Source organism: Thamnophis elegans, chromosome 1, assembly GCF_009769535.1.
Source record: "Thamnophis elegans isolate rThaEle1 chromosome 1, rThaEle1.pri, whole genome shotgun sequence".
NCBI lineage: Eukaryota > Metazoa > Chordata > Lepidosauria > Squamata > Colubridae > Thamnophis > Thamnophis elegans.
Window position 1 is genome coordinate 8,611,392 of NC_045541.1, and position 14,018 is coordinate 8,625,409.

At 40.3% G+C, this 14,018-nt stretch overlaps 1 protein-coding gene across 1 annotated transcript in view; it reads right to left on the reverse strand.

Moving 5' to 3' along the window:
• SPATS2L (spermatogenesis associated serine rich 2 like) overlaps positions 1-14,018 on the reverse strand; it is a 51,643-nt gene that overhangs the window by 36,551 nt on the left and 1,074 nt on the right. The gene's annotated exons all lie outside the window — the stretch shown is intronic.

Genomic DNA, 14,018 nt, shown 5'->3' on the forward strand with positions numbered 1-14,018 from the left:
GGCTCCCCGGGGGAGGGCCTTCTCTGTAGCTGCTCCGGCCCTATGGAACAATCTTCCCGTAGAGATCCGGACCCTTACTACTCTTCCGGCCTTCCATAAAGCTACGAAGACCTGGCTGTTCCGGCAGGCCTGGGGCTGTTGATCAGTATCCAGCCCCACTTTAATCAGTATGCATGGTGCGAAATTTTAATAATTATATTCTTATTTTAATTTTTATATATGTCCCTTTGTCTTGTCTGTAAGCCGCCCAGAGTCCCAAGGGAGTGGGTGGCATACAAAATGTCAATAAATCTAAATCAAATCTAAATCACTTAACAAACATCTCAATTAGCAACAAATATGGGGCCCAATTGTGGTCATTGAGGACTACCTATAATGCAGGGCATAGTATAAAACAGTGTTTCTCAACCTTGGCAACTTGAAGACATCTGGACTTCAACTCCCAGAATTCCCCAGCCAGCATTCGCTGGCTGTGGAATTTTGGGAGTTGAAGTCCAGATGTCTTCAAGTTGCCAAGGTTGAGAAACACTGGTATAAAATACATAAAATTTGCATACGCGTGTATGTGAATTTGCATAAGCAGCATAGATGTCATTGCACTGTATTGTACAATAACATAGAGCTTTATTCTACATATCCATCATCGGGTCTCTCAAATTTTTCAGTGTCAATCAGAAGGAATGAAGTTAATGCTATTTAATAATGCACTGGAAAGTTACAATGTAAATGTACTGCAATTGACAAGGTGATTCCTGTAGAGGAACTTGCCAGAACTCAATCACAATCTGGGTCTCCATGCAGTAGCAGAAAGCATCTATTAGAAATTGAAAGCTAGCATGTACTTTCAAATATGTCATTTTACTAAATGGCACATATCAAAAGGCTATTTTAAGGTTGTTTATATCGCACAAAGAACAACCCACAAAATTATAGGCATTGCAGTGCAAAGTATTACGTGGACACAGCAGTGGTTTTCCACCAAAATGTTTTGCATTAAAACTTCTCTAACATTCGCAGGATTTCAAAAAAATAGCTTCAATGTTTTACATTGATTTTTCTAATGGTATGTTGGACAGCAGATTTCAAATCGCCAAAAATATTTACACTATGCTTTAAAAAATTGCTTTATTCTTTAAAATGTGTGACAAATGACTTAAGATTCTATCTTTTATTTATTGTTTCTGAAGCTTCATGGCAACTTATCGAGCCGAGGTGGCGCAGTGGTTAGAGTGCAGCACTGCAGGCTACTTCAACTGACTGCAGTTCTGCAGTTCGGCTGTTCAAATCTCACCGGCTCAGGGTTGACTCAGCCTTCCATCCTTCCGAGGTGGGTAAAATGAGGACCCGGATTGTTGTTGGGAGCAATATGCTGACTCTGTAAACTGTTTAGAGAGGGCTGAAAGCCCTATGAAGCGGTATATAAGTCTAACTATTGCTATTGCTATTGTTGTATGGGGTTGCAGATATTTTGAACTAAACAAAAGTATTTATTAGTCCATGTTTGCTATCAAATAACAGTTTTGTGAGATTAGCACAAAGCTAAATCTCCAAAGTTCCACTGATCAAAGCTCCAGTTTTTAAAATGTGTGTTTATTGACTTGTTATATTTTTAGGGCTATAAGATGCACTTCCCGCCAAGAGTGGGTGGAAATGTCTGTGCATAGCAATAGCAATAGCAGTTAGACTTATATACCACTTCATAGGGCTTTCAGCCCTCTCTAAGCGGTTTACAGAGTCAGCATATCGCCCCCCAAATTTCCACAGCTAAACAAGACAGTTACCTCAGTTTTGCCCCATTTTACAACTTTCCTTGCCACAATTGTTAAGTGAATCACTGTAGTTGTTAAGTTAGTAATACAGTTGTTAAATGAATCTTGCTTCCCCATTGACTTTGGTTGTCAGAGGCCACAAAAGTTTATCACATGGCTTGGGACACTGCCACCATCATAAAGGCAATTGCCAAGGGTCTGAATTTCGATCGCATGGCCACAGGGATGCTGCAATAGTCGTAAAGTGTCGAAACGATCATATGCCACTTTTTTCAGTGCCGTTGTAACTTTAGACGGTCACTACATGAATGGTTGTAAGTCGGGGAATATACTGCAAAACAGTGTCCAGGCCTGCTTACTGAAATTGAAAGCCTTTTGAAAAGTGTGTTGTTTCCACTTAAATGTAGATAGAGAATTAGATCTTTCATGTTCAAATTCTGGAGAAGGAAAACAAGGAGAATTAAAAGGAAAAACAAATTACAAGTGAGATTTGTTGAAGTTACTCGTGACTATAATAAGGGGGGGGGGGGAGGGAATCATTTTATGCAAGCATCAGTTGACACAAAATCCTCCAAACTCATGATCCATCCTGTGAAATAATAATCTATGAATCAAAACAATAATTTCACAAAGATTATTTGGAACGTTAAACCATAACATTTTTTGGATGTTTCTTAATCAGCTTGCCTGATAAATGTTAATGTCACTAAAAATTTGGTAACATCATATGAAATTGATGTTATTATGCTAGGGAAAAATACTCTATTCTGAAATATAGCAATAATTTTCTTCTTACGGGAATCCTCCGAAGGCTCTTTTTGATATTTTTAAAGGGGCCTGGTTGAAGAAAAGGAAGATGAATATCTAGAAATATATCCTTATCGTTTGCAATATGAAAAGTTTAATGTTCTATCCCAATGCAGGTAATTCTCTTCTTATGATGAGATGTTTAATGACCGTTTCAAAGTATGATCGCCTCGGAGAGGCCTGAAAAGCACTTGCAGTCATTGTAAAACACTGCATATCTCCCCCATAATCACATGATTATGATCTTGGGTGTGCAGGAAAAAAAATAAGATGTTTCATCCTCTTCATGTTTTCTTGGAATTCATGGGACTAAGTTTTCACTGAAGGCAACTAACTTTCACAGAAATCTCCATGAATATATTTTAAGAGCTCAACCTACGCCCTTCTAAAATTAAAGTTGTGCATATAACTGGCTGTCTTTTTTCTGTTACTTTGAATAAAAACACAACGCCCCTTTCATACAGTAGTTCCCTAATATTGTCAAGTTGTTTCTTTTAATTGCTGATTGCATAAGAGGAAAGTTCAAACATAGATATTGTATCTTCTCTTCGTTTGTCAGCAAAAGCTGCTGAGCCAGCACCGTTATTTCAGGTATTTTCATTTTTCAGTATTCATTGCACAATCCAGGCAGAAATAAGAACAATCTTAACACCCCCAACCCAAGCATTTGAACTTGATGGGCTATGACTGTAATATATGAACATTGAACGTTGGGCGCTATCTAACAAAATGAAATTCAATGGTGAAAAAAGGAAGGTTCTACATTTAGGCAAGAAAAACGAAATGCACAGGTACAGCATAGGTGGTACCTTGCTCAATAGTAATAACTGTGAGAGGGATCTTGGAATCCTAGTGGACAAGCATTGAAATATGAGCCAGCAATGTGCAGCAGCTGCCAAAAAAGCCAACACAGTTCTAGGTTACATAAACAGAGGGACAGAATCAAGATCTATCTATGCATTCAGTTTTGGTCACCACAGTGTAAAAAAGATGTGGAGACTCTAGAAAGAGTGCAGAGAAGAGCAACAAAGATGATTAAGGGACTGGAGGCTAAAACATATGAAGAACCGTTGCAGAAATTGGGTATGTCTAGTTTAATGAAAAGAAGGACTAGGGGAGACATGATAGCAGTGTTCCAATATGTCAGGGGTTGCCACAAAGAAGAGGGAATCAAACTATTCGCCAAAGCACCTAAGGATAGGACAAGAGGCAATGGGTGGAAACTAATCAAGGAGAGAAGTAACTTAGAACTGAGGAGAAATTTCCTGACAGTTGGAACAATTAATTATTGGAACAACTTGCCTCTAGAAGTTGTGAATGCCCCAACACTGGAAGTCTTTAAGAAGATGTTGGATAACCATTTGTCTGACGTGGTGTAGGGTTTCCTGCCTAAGCAGGGGGTTGGACTAGAAGACCTCCAAGATCCCTTCCAACTCTTTTATTCTATGTTTTATATTCGCAGCCAAATTCTGAATTCCAAGTCTTAGAAAATATGGAATCTAAGAAGACAAGAGTTTTAAATTATAAGTAACACTGATTTAATTTATGCCCTTTTTATCCTCAATCATAATCCTTTGGACATTTGTTGATTCTGAGAGATATGATACAAAAGGCACAAGAAAGCCTAAAAGGGTTAGCAATGCTTTGAGTTCAGTTTGAAAAAAGCACTTTAAGGAACTGTAGATAGATGCTACATTTCATCACCAAATACTCTGAGGCAAGTGCCATTAAACCCTAATTCCTAGTAAAGTAGTTTCACTACTTTACTACTACTCTTGGCAACAAGAGATATTATTCCAGGGTTATAGTGATTACAGTGAGAACTATGTATATTACGTAACTGTTGTGGTCCAGCAGGAGCCATTGGAGCTGCCACCAGACTCCGAAAGCGAGGGGCCCTATGAGTCGGCTCTGGAGGATGTGGAGGACCCTGGACAGGGTTCCGACTCTGAGCAGGGCGCAGAGAGGCTGGTTGGCCACCAGGAGGCACCTGAACCTTGGACCAGTGGGGAGGAGACAAGGGAGAGTGATCCGGACGTCAGCAGTGGGGAGGAGACAAGGGAGTTGGTCCTGGATGCCCGGCACCGGAGAGCTAATAGGCGTAAGGAACAGTTACGCAGTTACAGGAAGTAATTGCACTCAGCTGGTGGTCATTAGGCTCCTCTCCAGACTACAAAAGGACTGCTTGTGCACACGCCCCTCTTGCAGAGGTCAACGCAGGAATGAATGTTGGAGAACATTATTGTGAGCTTGGCAGGCTGGATTGCTGCCATGGCTTATCTATGCCAGATTGCTGCCCAAGCTTGTCTGTCCCGGTTTGCTGTCAAGGACCTGTCTGTCTGTTAATTAAATGCCGTAACTTATCTTTGGCTTGGAGTGTGTTGGTGTGGGAGGAGGGAGGTCAGAACACGTAACTAACACTCAAAAATCATCACAGAATTTGTGGCTAATTTTGAGCATGTCCCTATTTTAGGATTAGTTTTATTTCAACTGAAGAATCAGGATAGGAAGAATATTGGTGCGTTGGAGGCGCCTCATGATAATACAATGGTCAGCCAAGAAAACAAACAAATGAATCATCAAACCCAATTTCTCACTTGAGCCACAACTGACTAGGTTCAGATTATCCTACTTTGGATACCTTATGCAAAGACCTAGGTCTCTTGGGAAAGTGCTGGGATAGGCGAAAGAGAAGAGGATGAAGAGAGCAAGATGGATAGAATCACAATGGCAATGGATGCATGGCTGGAGACCTGAAAGATCAGATTAGGGATCATGCAGATCGTGGTCATTAAGGATCGACATCCACTTGATGGCACATAATCAATCAAGTGACTCAATTTCTTTCAACAAGTGCTAATAATGATCATCCTTACAACAAAAGTGCACAGTGAATGCAATAATGGGAGCCGAGGTGGCGCAGTGGTTAAATGCAGCACTGCAGGCTACTTCAGCTGACTGCAGTTCTGCAGTTCGGCTGTTCAAATCCCACCGGCTCAAGGTTGACTCAGCCTTCCATCCTTCCGAGGTGGGTAAAATGAGGACACAGACTGTGGGGGCGATATGCTGACTCTGTAAACCGCTTAGAGAGGGCTGAAAGCCCTATGAAGCGGTATATAAGTCTAACTGGTATTGGTATAAACTTTTAATAATGTTATTGCTAACATATTGCAGAATTGACCTTACAACACTCAACTGATGCACTATCTTGCTAAAGTTTTATATCTAACCTTGTAGCCTTTAAAAAGAAAACCAACCTTTTCTCAAACAAATACTTGCACTAAAACAGTAATATCCAACGAAAAAGTACTTCTGTAATGATATTTTTTTTCCAGTCAGTACCAGCTCAGAAACATGCGGAATACCACAATATTGTTAAGGGCTGTTATTTAACTCAACATGCCATTTCAAGCAAAATACCAGGTGGTTAAGAGATCAAAACATTCCATTGCGAATTCTTCCTTATAGCTGGTACTTCCTTTTCATATTGTATTTCTCTATATATAAAGTATATATTTCCCTAACTTTGATGTACATCATCCAAGTATCTAACAATATCTTGATTTAAAGGGTGTCCTTTTCAAGACCAATGTAAAGATAAAACTACTCATTCAACACAATGGATGGGAATGAACAATTATTTTGTCACTTTCTCTCTGCAGCATTAAACCAGCTTTTTTTGGGGGGGGGATTTCACTCACTTTTGTGAAATGAAGTGGTGAAGGTTTTTTAGGCTGGAGTGATTGCATTCACTTTTTAGCTTTTCAAGCCTGCTGATATGAAGAAAATAACAGGACACCTTCCATTTTCTTCTGAGACTATGAGTGGTTGAGTGACCCAGTGGTTGGAAAAATCTTGGAAAAGATGTTCAATTTGCCCCCACCCCACCCCAGAGGTGGGTTCCTACCAGTTCGCACCTATTCGGTAGAACAGGTTCGTCAAATCTACCGAACAGGTTAGAAGAGTTTCCACCAGTGGACCTGGAAAGCAGGCCACACCTACAGAAGAGGTTCCAAAATTTTTTGAAACCCACCACTGCCCCCCACACAGAGAGAAAGAGAGAGAGAGAGAGACAGACAGACAGACAGACAGACACAGAGCGAGAGAGAACGAGAAAGAAAGGAAGAAATAAAGAAAAAAGAAAAAAGAAAGAAAAAGAGTGAGAGAGAGATGAAAGAAAAAAAGAAAAAAGGGACAGAGAGACAAAAGGAAGGAGAGAGAGAGAGAGAGAGAGAGAGAGAGAACACATGGCCGGCAAGCCACTCCCACCAGGTCACATGGCCGGCAAGCCACTCCCACAAAAGAGGCCACACCCACAGAGTAGGTTCCAAAAAAAATTGAAACCCACCACTGCCCCACCCCCACCTTTGAAAAGAAATAATAAATGGTTGGAAAATATTGCGACAATATTTATGGCCCACCAATTTTTGACTGTTAACATTGCTAAAAGTATTTCACTAGTGTTGGGATCTGGGTATTGAAATAAATTTCCCTTTTACAATGGAAAAGATTTAATGGAAGAAAAACCTTTTGAAAATTAGCACACAAACATCAGCCTAAGCCTGCCAATTTGATGTTGGCTGGACTTCTTGTGGTCTGAAATTGTACAGTAATTCAAAATGCAAATTGGATGAATGTTATTCTCCTGGTCATGCTATATTCTCTTCCCTCCTTCTCTTATCAAACATACATACAATGCCTTAATGAGCAATGTTTTATAAGAAAGGTAAGGAAATGTGTTTAATTATATCATGTGCAAAACACCTATTTTGCATTTCTAATGTTGTATATAAAAGATGGTTTCAATTAACTTAATGAGGAGAAATTTTGTTCCATAAAGGAAAATTGTTATGCCAGCATATCTGTGTTTATTTTCTTGGTGGAACCTCTAGTGATTATTGGTTTTAAATATTGGGGTTTTGCCTTTGCCTTAAAATGTAATTATTCCTTTTCATCAAGATATACAGGTGAAACTCGGAAAATTAGAATATCATGCAAAATTTATTTCATTAATGCAACTTAAAAGGTGAAACTAATATATGAGATAGACTCATTACATGCAAAGCAAGATAGTTCAAGTCATGATTTGTCATAATTGTGATGATTATGGCTTACAGCTCATGAAAACCCCAAATCCACAATCTCAGAAAATTAGAATATTGTGAAAAGGTGCAATATTCTAGGCTCAAAATGTCCCACTCTAATCAGCTAATTAAGTCATAACACCTGCAAAGGGTTCTTGAGCCTTTAAATGGTCTCTCAGTCTGGTTCAGTAGGAATCACAATCATGGGAAAGACTGCTGACCTGACAGTTGTGCAGAAAACCATCATTGACACAAGCCTCAAAAGGTAATTGCAAAAGAAGTTGGATGTTCCCAAAGTGCTGTATCAAAGCACATTAATAGAAAGTTATGTAGAAGGGAAAAGTATGGAAGAAAAAGGTGCACAAGAAGCAGGGATAACTGCAGCCTGGAGAGGATTGTCAGGAAAAGGCCATTCAAAAGTGTTGGGGACTTTCACAAGGAGTGGACTGAGGCTGGAGTCAGTGCATCAACAGCCATCACATACAGATGGATCTACCGAACCGCTTAGAAGAGGTTCCATCAGTGGACCCGGAAAGCAGGCCACACCTACAGAAGAAGTTCCAAAAAATTTTGAAACCCACCACTGGTCCTTGGATATGATTATTCTACACTATCACTAGAGGCAAGGGAGGAGGAGCCTCACCAGTCTCCTCAGGAAAAAGAAAGAAATTTAAATATTTTTTTAAATAATTAAAGCCAAGATAGTTGCTACCAGATTCCAGCTCACAGTGGCTTGGTGTCTGCTTAGTGTTAACCAAAGCAGGAGGCGAGAGAACTCGGGGCCTCTTTTCCATAAGGAATTTTTCACCTTCTAAAAGTTAAGAAAGAGTTAAAAGGCAAAAAAGTTCAGATGGAAAAGAGGCACTAATTCTCCCGCCTCCTGATCTGGAAGCAGCGAATCATGTCTTCTTGAGCACGCTTACGTTGGGCGGGTTATTTCGGAGGGCATGCTTCAGAGGAAAGAGGAGTGGGGGAGAAGGAGGAGGCTCGCTCTTTGCTGCAGACCTGGGCTCTTGGCGGCTCCCGAGATGCAAAGTGCCCCGCCGCCCCCGATGCTGCCACTCGCCCGCTGCCCCGGCCTGCTTCTCCAGGCTCCGCCGCTGGAAGTCCCGGATCGCCTCTGGGGGAAGGCTGGGTGAGAAGCGGAGCGAAGCTTCTCCACGGCCTCCCGGCACTACGCAGAAGCTCTCGCAGGAGTGTGTACCAGCGGCCGGCGGCCCGGAGCGGCCCTGGCTACGAGACAAGGCAGCGCTGCAGTGCTTGGCTGCTCCCGCGATGCAAATTTCCCCCCCCCCGCCGAGACCAACCGCTGGCCTGCTGAGCTGCTTTGCAAAAGGATGCCCAGCTGAGCCTTACCAGGTATAAACCTTACCGCACGTCACTGAGCTCTACAATATAACTATATTTAAATCATGGGAACACCGAAGTCTAGAGCTGCTTTCAAGTGTGGTTTCAAGACAGTGGTGGGTTTCAAAAAATTTTCAAACCTACTCTATGGGTGTGGCCTCCTTTGCGGGAGTGGCTTGCCGGCCATGTGACCTGGTGGGAGTGGCTTGCCGGCCATGTGTTTTCTCTCTCCCTCCCTCCCTCTCTCTCTCTTTCCTTCTTTTTATCTCTCTGTCCCTTTTTCCTTTTTTTCTTTCATCTCTCTCTCACTTTTCTTTCTTTTTTCTTTCTTTTTTTCTTCCTTTCTTTCTCTTTCTCTGTGTGAGTCTGTGTGTGTGTGTGTGTGTGTGTGTGTGTGTGTGTGTGAGTGGTGGGTTTCAAAAAATTTTGGAACCCCTTCTGTAGGTGTGGCCTGCTTTCCGGGCCCACTGGTGTAACCTCTTCTAACCGGTTCGGTAGATTTGACGAACCGGTTCTACCGAATAGGTGTGAACTGGTAGGAACCCACCTCTGTTTCAAGAACAGAATTCTTATGTGGAAGAATGCAATACTTAATATACTTCTATAATGCCAGAAAACCAAAAAGATGGGATTTCTCAAGGCTCAAATTCAAAGTAACTTAAAGAAAGCACTTCCTAATGGTTTATATTAATTATAAATATTCTTGACAGAGAATATTCTTATTTACAGAATAATCAACAGAAAATTACAGCACACAGCACCATTGTCTACCATTCTGGGGGGAAATGCATACTTTTGGAGTCTTTCAAACACAAATTCTATTCTAAGATTGTATCCGACTTTGGGCTTTTGGCATATTTTCATATGTTGTTTCTGTTTTGTTTTCACTTTACAATCCCTTACAACACAGTTGAAGGAAACTTGTTGTACCAGTTTCAAAATACTAATCATTTTTCACACTCCTGGAGCTGCCACAGCTCTAGGTGTAACAAAAATGCCCTTGCCCCATTCCACACAAAACAAGATAAATTATTTGCCAGCAAATCCCCCCACTCCATGTTTTTAATACATGGGTACATTTTTCTAACCATTTGTAAATACACACAAACAGACATATTATAGGTAGTCACACTGCTGTGCAGAGGTGGGTTCCTACCAGTTCGCACCTATTCGGTAGAACCGGTTCGTCAAATCTACTGAACCGGTTAGAAGAGGTTCCACCAGTGGACCCGGAAAGCCGGCCACACCTACAGAAGAGGTTCCAGAATTTTTTGAAACCCACCACTGGTCCTTGGATAGGATTATTCTACACTATCATGCTCATATTTATAAAACTCAGGGCCTCTGTGAAAGCCAAGGATGACTACTGAGTATGTGGTGCAATCAGAACATTGCGTGTGTTGAAGTTGTTTTAACGCAAACCAAAGATGCCTTTTAAAAAACAAGTTTACATCTTATTCTTATGCATGCCAGTGCTGTGTGTGAGGTAATTTAAGGTGGTTCTGACAAGTGTCGTCGGCATCTTCATATCCGGTCACACGGGCGGCAAGCCACTCCCATCCGGTCACATGGGCGGCAAGCCACTCCCACAAAGGAGGCCACACCCACAGAGTAGGTTCGAACAATTTTTGAAACCCACCACTGCTGCTGTGACCACACAAACTTTTCTGTTACGATGTCTCTGCTACCTTCAATGATGGAATGGTAAAATGGCAGTATTTTTACAATTGCATTATTTGCACAATTGACCTAACTTGATTTCTAGAGCTTCTAGGGATATGACTGAGAAAGAATGACTTAACAGCTCACTTAAACCAGAGGAGCTGGGAAATGAGGCCGAGGCGAGAGAACCCTTCACGCTATTTCCACAAGCAGGGAAAATCAACCTTTAATCAGTTGTGTCAGGAAACTGATAAAAAGAGTTAAGAACATGATCACTTACAGTGGTTCTCAACCTGTGGTCCACAGACCCCTGAAGGGCCACGATGTCATCACAGAGCATCCATAAAGACTTGAAGAAATGTAATGATTTAAATTTTGAGATAAGTCTTGGGGTGTCCATGGCCACAAAAGGAATTAGAGGGGGGTCCATTGTGAAGAAAAGGTTGAGAAGGTTGCTTCTACCCCTTCCTTAGTGAAAGCTGCATTGAAGATTGATGATGGACAAGGAAACTAGGATGCAAGGCAAAACAAGAGCAGAACCACATGTCCCAACATTGTCAAAAAAAAGAAACAAGCAAAAAGCTTTACTCGGTTTTAGTTATACTGGAAGGAAGCCAGAACATGTTCTGATTTAATTCTTCCAACAACTCAAAGAGATTAAAATAGACAGGTCGGAACAAGGAGTGGAAGAAGAGCCCATAGTCCATTGTGGGCATATTTAAGGACATTTACAATGAAACATGCTAAGGAAAAGCCCATCTCAGTCTATAAATATAAATTATATAGCATAGATACAGAGTAGATTTATATACATATATATTCATTCAAAATCATTCTGGACTCTTACAATGTACTCCCATAGCTAAGGTTTCCTATATGGAGCTTGGAAACTTCAACTGAAGATTGCCAATAGATTGCCAATAGGTTTAGTTACAGGGAGCATGTAATTCCCTGCTTTGAAATTTTTAACTGATGAAAAATCCGGTTCAAGTGCTTGTTATAATCTGGAAAGGCTGTTGAGAAGACTACCTTCTCCCTTAGCAGCCTGCCCTGGTATTCATATCTTCGACAGAGGATGCAATTCAAGAGATGGCCTTCTCATTAAGGCTTTTAAGCATCTTAGCAAAAATAAAATAAAAATCAGACTAATAAAAAGTATTCTTCAAGTAGGCTCTGGTTGATCAAGTTACAAATGTTTTTTCTAGGTTTTTTTTTTCCCTAGCATGTGTTCCAATGATGTTTTAGTTGTATTTTTAATGTTATGATTTAACATTATTGGTTGGCTGCCATAACCACCATCTGTTAGTGGAGAAACAGGATATAACTCAAATAAATCTTGTATATTACCATCCATTGCTTAATGGAATTAACTGAACAATTCTAAGTAATCTGGGAACTTATTTGGACTGGTGGAAGGCATAGACCGCCTTACATAAATATCCACTGTATTCAACCCAATATATTTAACGATCAGCAAATTGAAAATTCAGCAAATCTCCTGAATTAAGAGATTTTGTAAAAATATCACTTTTTGCCTTCATTATGTTTCTAGATTCAGGGTCAGAGAAACACTGTTCAGAACTAGGGCTAGATTACGATTTGTCACTAAATGTTTCTATAATGTTAGCAAGGCAGGACATATATTAGGAAGTATCCAGTCATTGGGAATAAATCTGTTATTTTAATTCATATCTTTTTACATTTGACAGTTTTATTTGTTTTGATTTATTATTTATTCCATTGCACTCTCCATAATGCTTCAGAGCTGTATGTGAACTTCCCAAGCAACCCAATTCTTGCTTCTGACACTACATTTTTCCTTCTCCAGAACCCCGTTGTTTCTCATTCCCAAATAAATAATTAAAAGATCTTCCAGATTATGAACTTGTGGCCCTCTCCTAAAGCATGATGAAAAGCCCCAAACACTGCAAAACTCAAAAGTTTTGAGTTAGAGGCTATCTGTCTTTTTGTCAAAGATTAAAGACTCATAGCGTTTTACTTATCTCTCTTATCAACATTTTTGGATGTGCAGTTGTATATTAAATAAAGTTCTAGGAGAATACGTATAACTGTCTCATTTTTGTACCCTGTAGTGAGCGGATACTATTGCAATGCACACATTTTTAAGGCACGTAATCTGAAATGTTGGTCATGACATATCAACTTGGTATCTCAAAATGAAGCAGTATTTGCATTTGTAATAGTATGTGAACAAGTTCTCTTCCTACTCTTCCCACCTATCAACAGAGGAGCCAGTAATTGTAGTTGAGTTACAAAATCCAAGCCCAAAAAAAAAAAATCTAAATAAGATGTCTATGCATTTTGAAAGTATGGAATAAAAGCAATCCTCCTGTTGCTCTCAGTAAATAGTCAATGAATCTCAAGGGTATGACAGTAAAAAATGTAATATAAAGAAGGACAAGGCATGTGAACAGCTCCTGAAACCATAGTTTAAAAAAGCCAGAATCTTGCTTGAAATCAGGGAGACCATTCATTCGCCATTCCATTTGCCTTTTAACTTTAGCACAATTCATAATTTTGAGCAGCTCCACTCAAAAAAATAAATAAATAAAAGGCAATCTTTCCTGAAAAAATATTGCAGCTTTGCTGCCGCACCTGATTGCAGTTTTTAAAAGCTGCCCAATCGCTTAATATAATTACTTTTTCAAGCCATGTCAAATCAGATATTCCACAATGCCATTCAACAGTAACACACATACTTTAGAAAGTACCTTATTGGTGGGGGAAAAGGGAGTTGGAAACACAAGAATACAGATGCCTCCTCCTCAGATTCCTGCTTGCAAAACATTAATACTGTACAGCGCTGTTAGTGTAAAACGAGCCTCGGGAACAAAATAGGGTTAAACAGTTCCTGCCAAGTTAGTTCATAAGCAAACGCTCTCATCTCTGGGCTTCCCACGCACGCTCCGATAGGATCCAAGAATGTGGATCTAGCCACCACGCCCCTTTATAGTGCTTTTGAGGGATCACTGTGCCGTTTCCTCAAAACTGCAACGTTGCGGATCACCCCGGTTCTTGAAAGAATACAAGAGATCAACAGCGCAGAGATTTTGTGTGTGTGTGTGTGTGTGAGTGAGTGAGTGAGTGAGTGAGTGAGAGAGAGAGAGAGAGAGAGAGAGAGAGAGAGAGAGAGAAATGCCACTCTCTTTTTGGGTAAGCAATGCCTTGCAAAGTGTAGAAAAGGAATAAGATAGATAGATAGATGATAGATAGATAGATAGATAGATAGATAGATAGATAGATAGATAGATAGATAGATAGATAGATAGATAGATAGATAGATAGATAGATAGATAGATGCCACTCTCTTTTTGGGTAAGCAATGCCT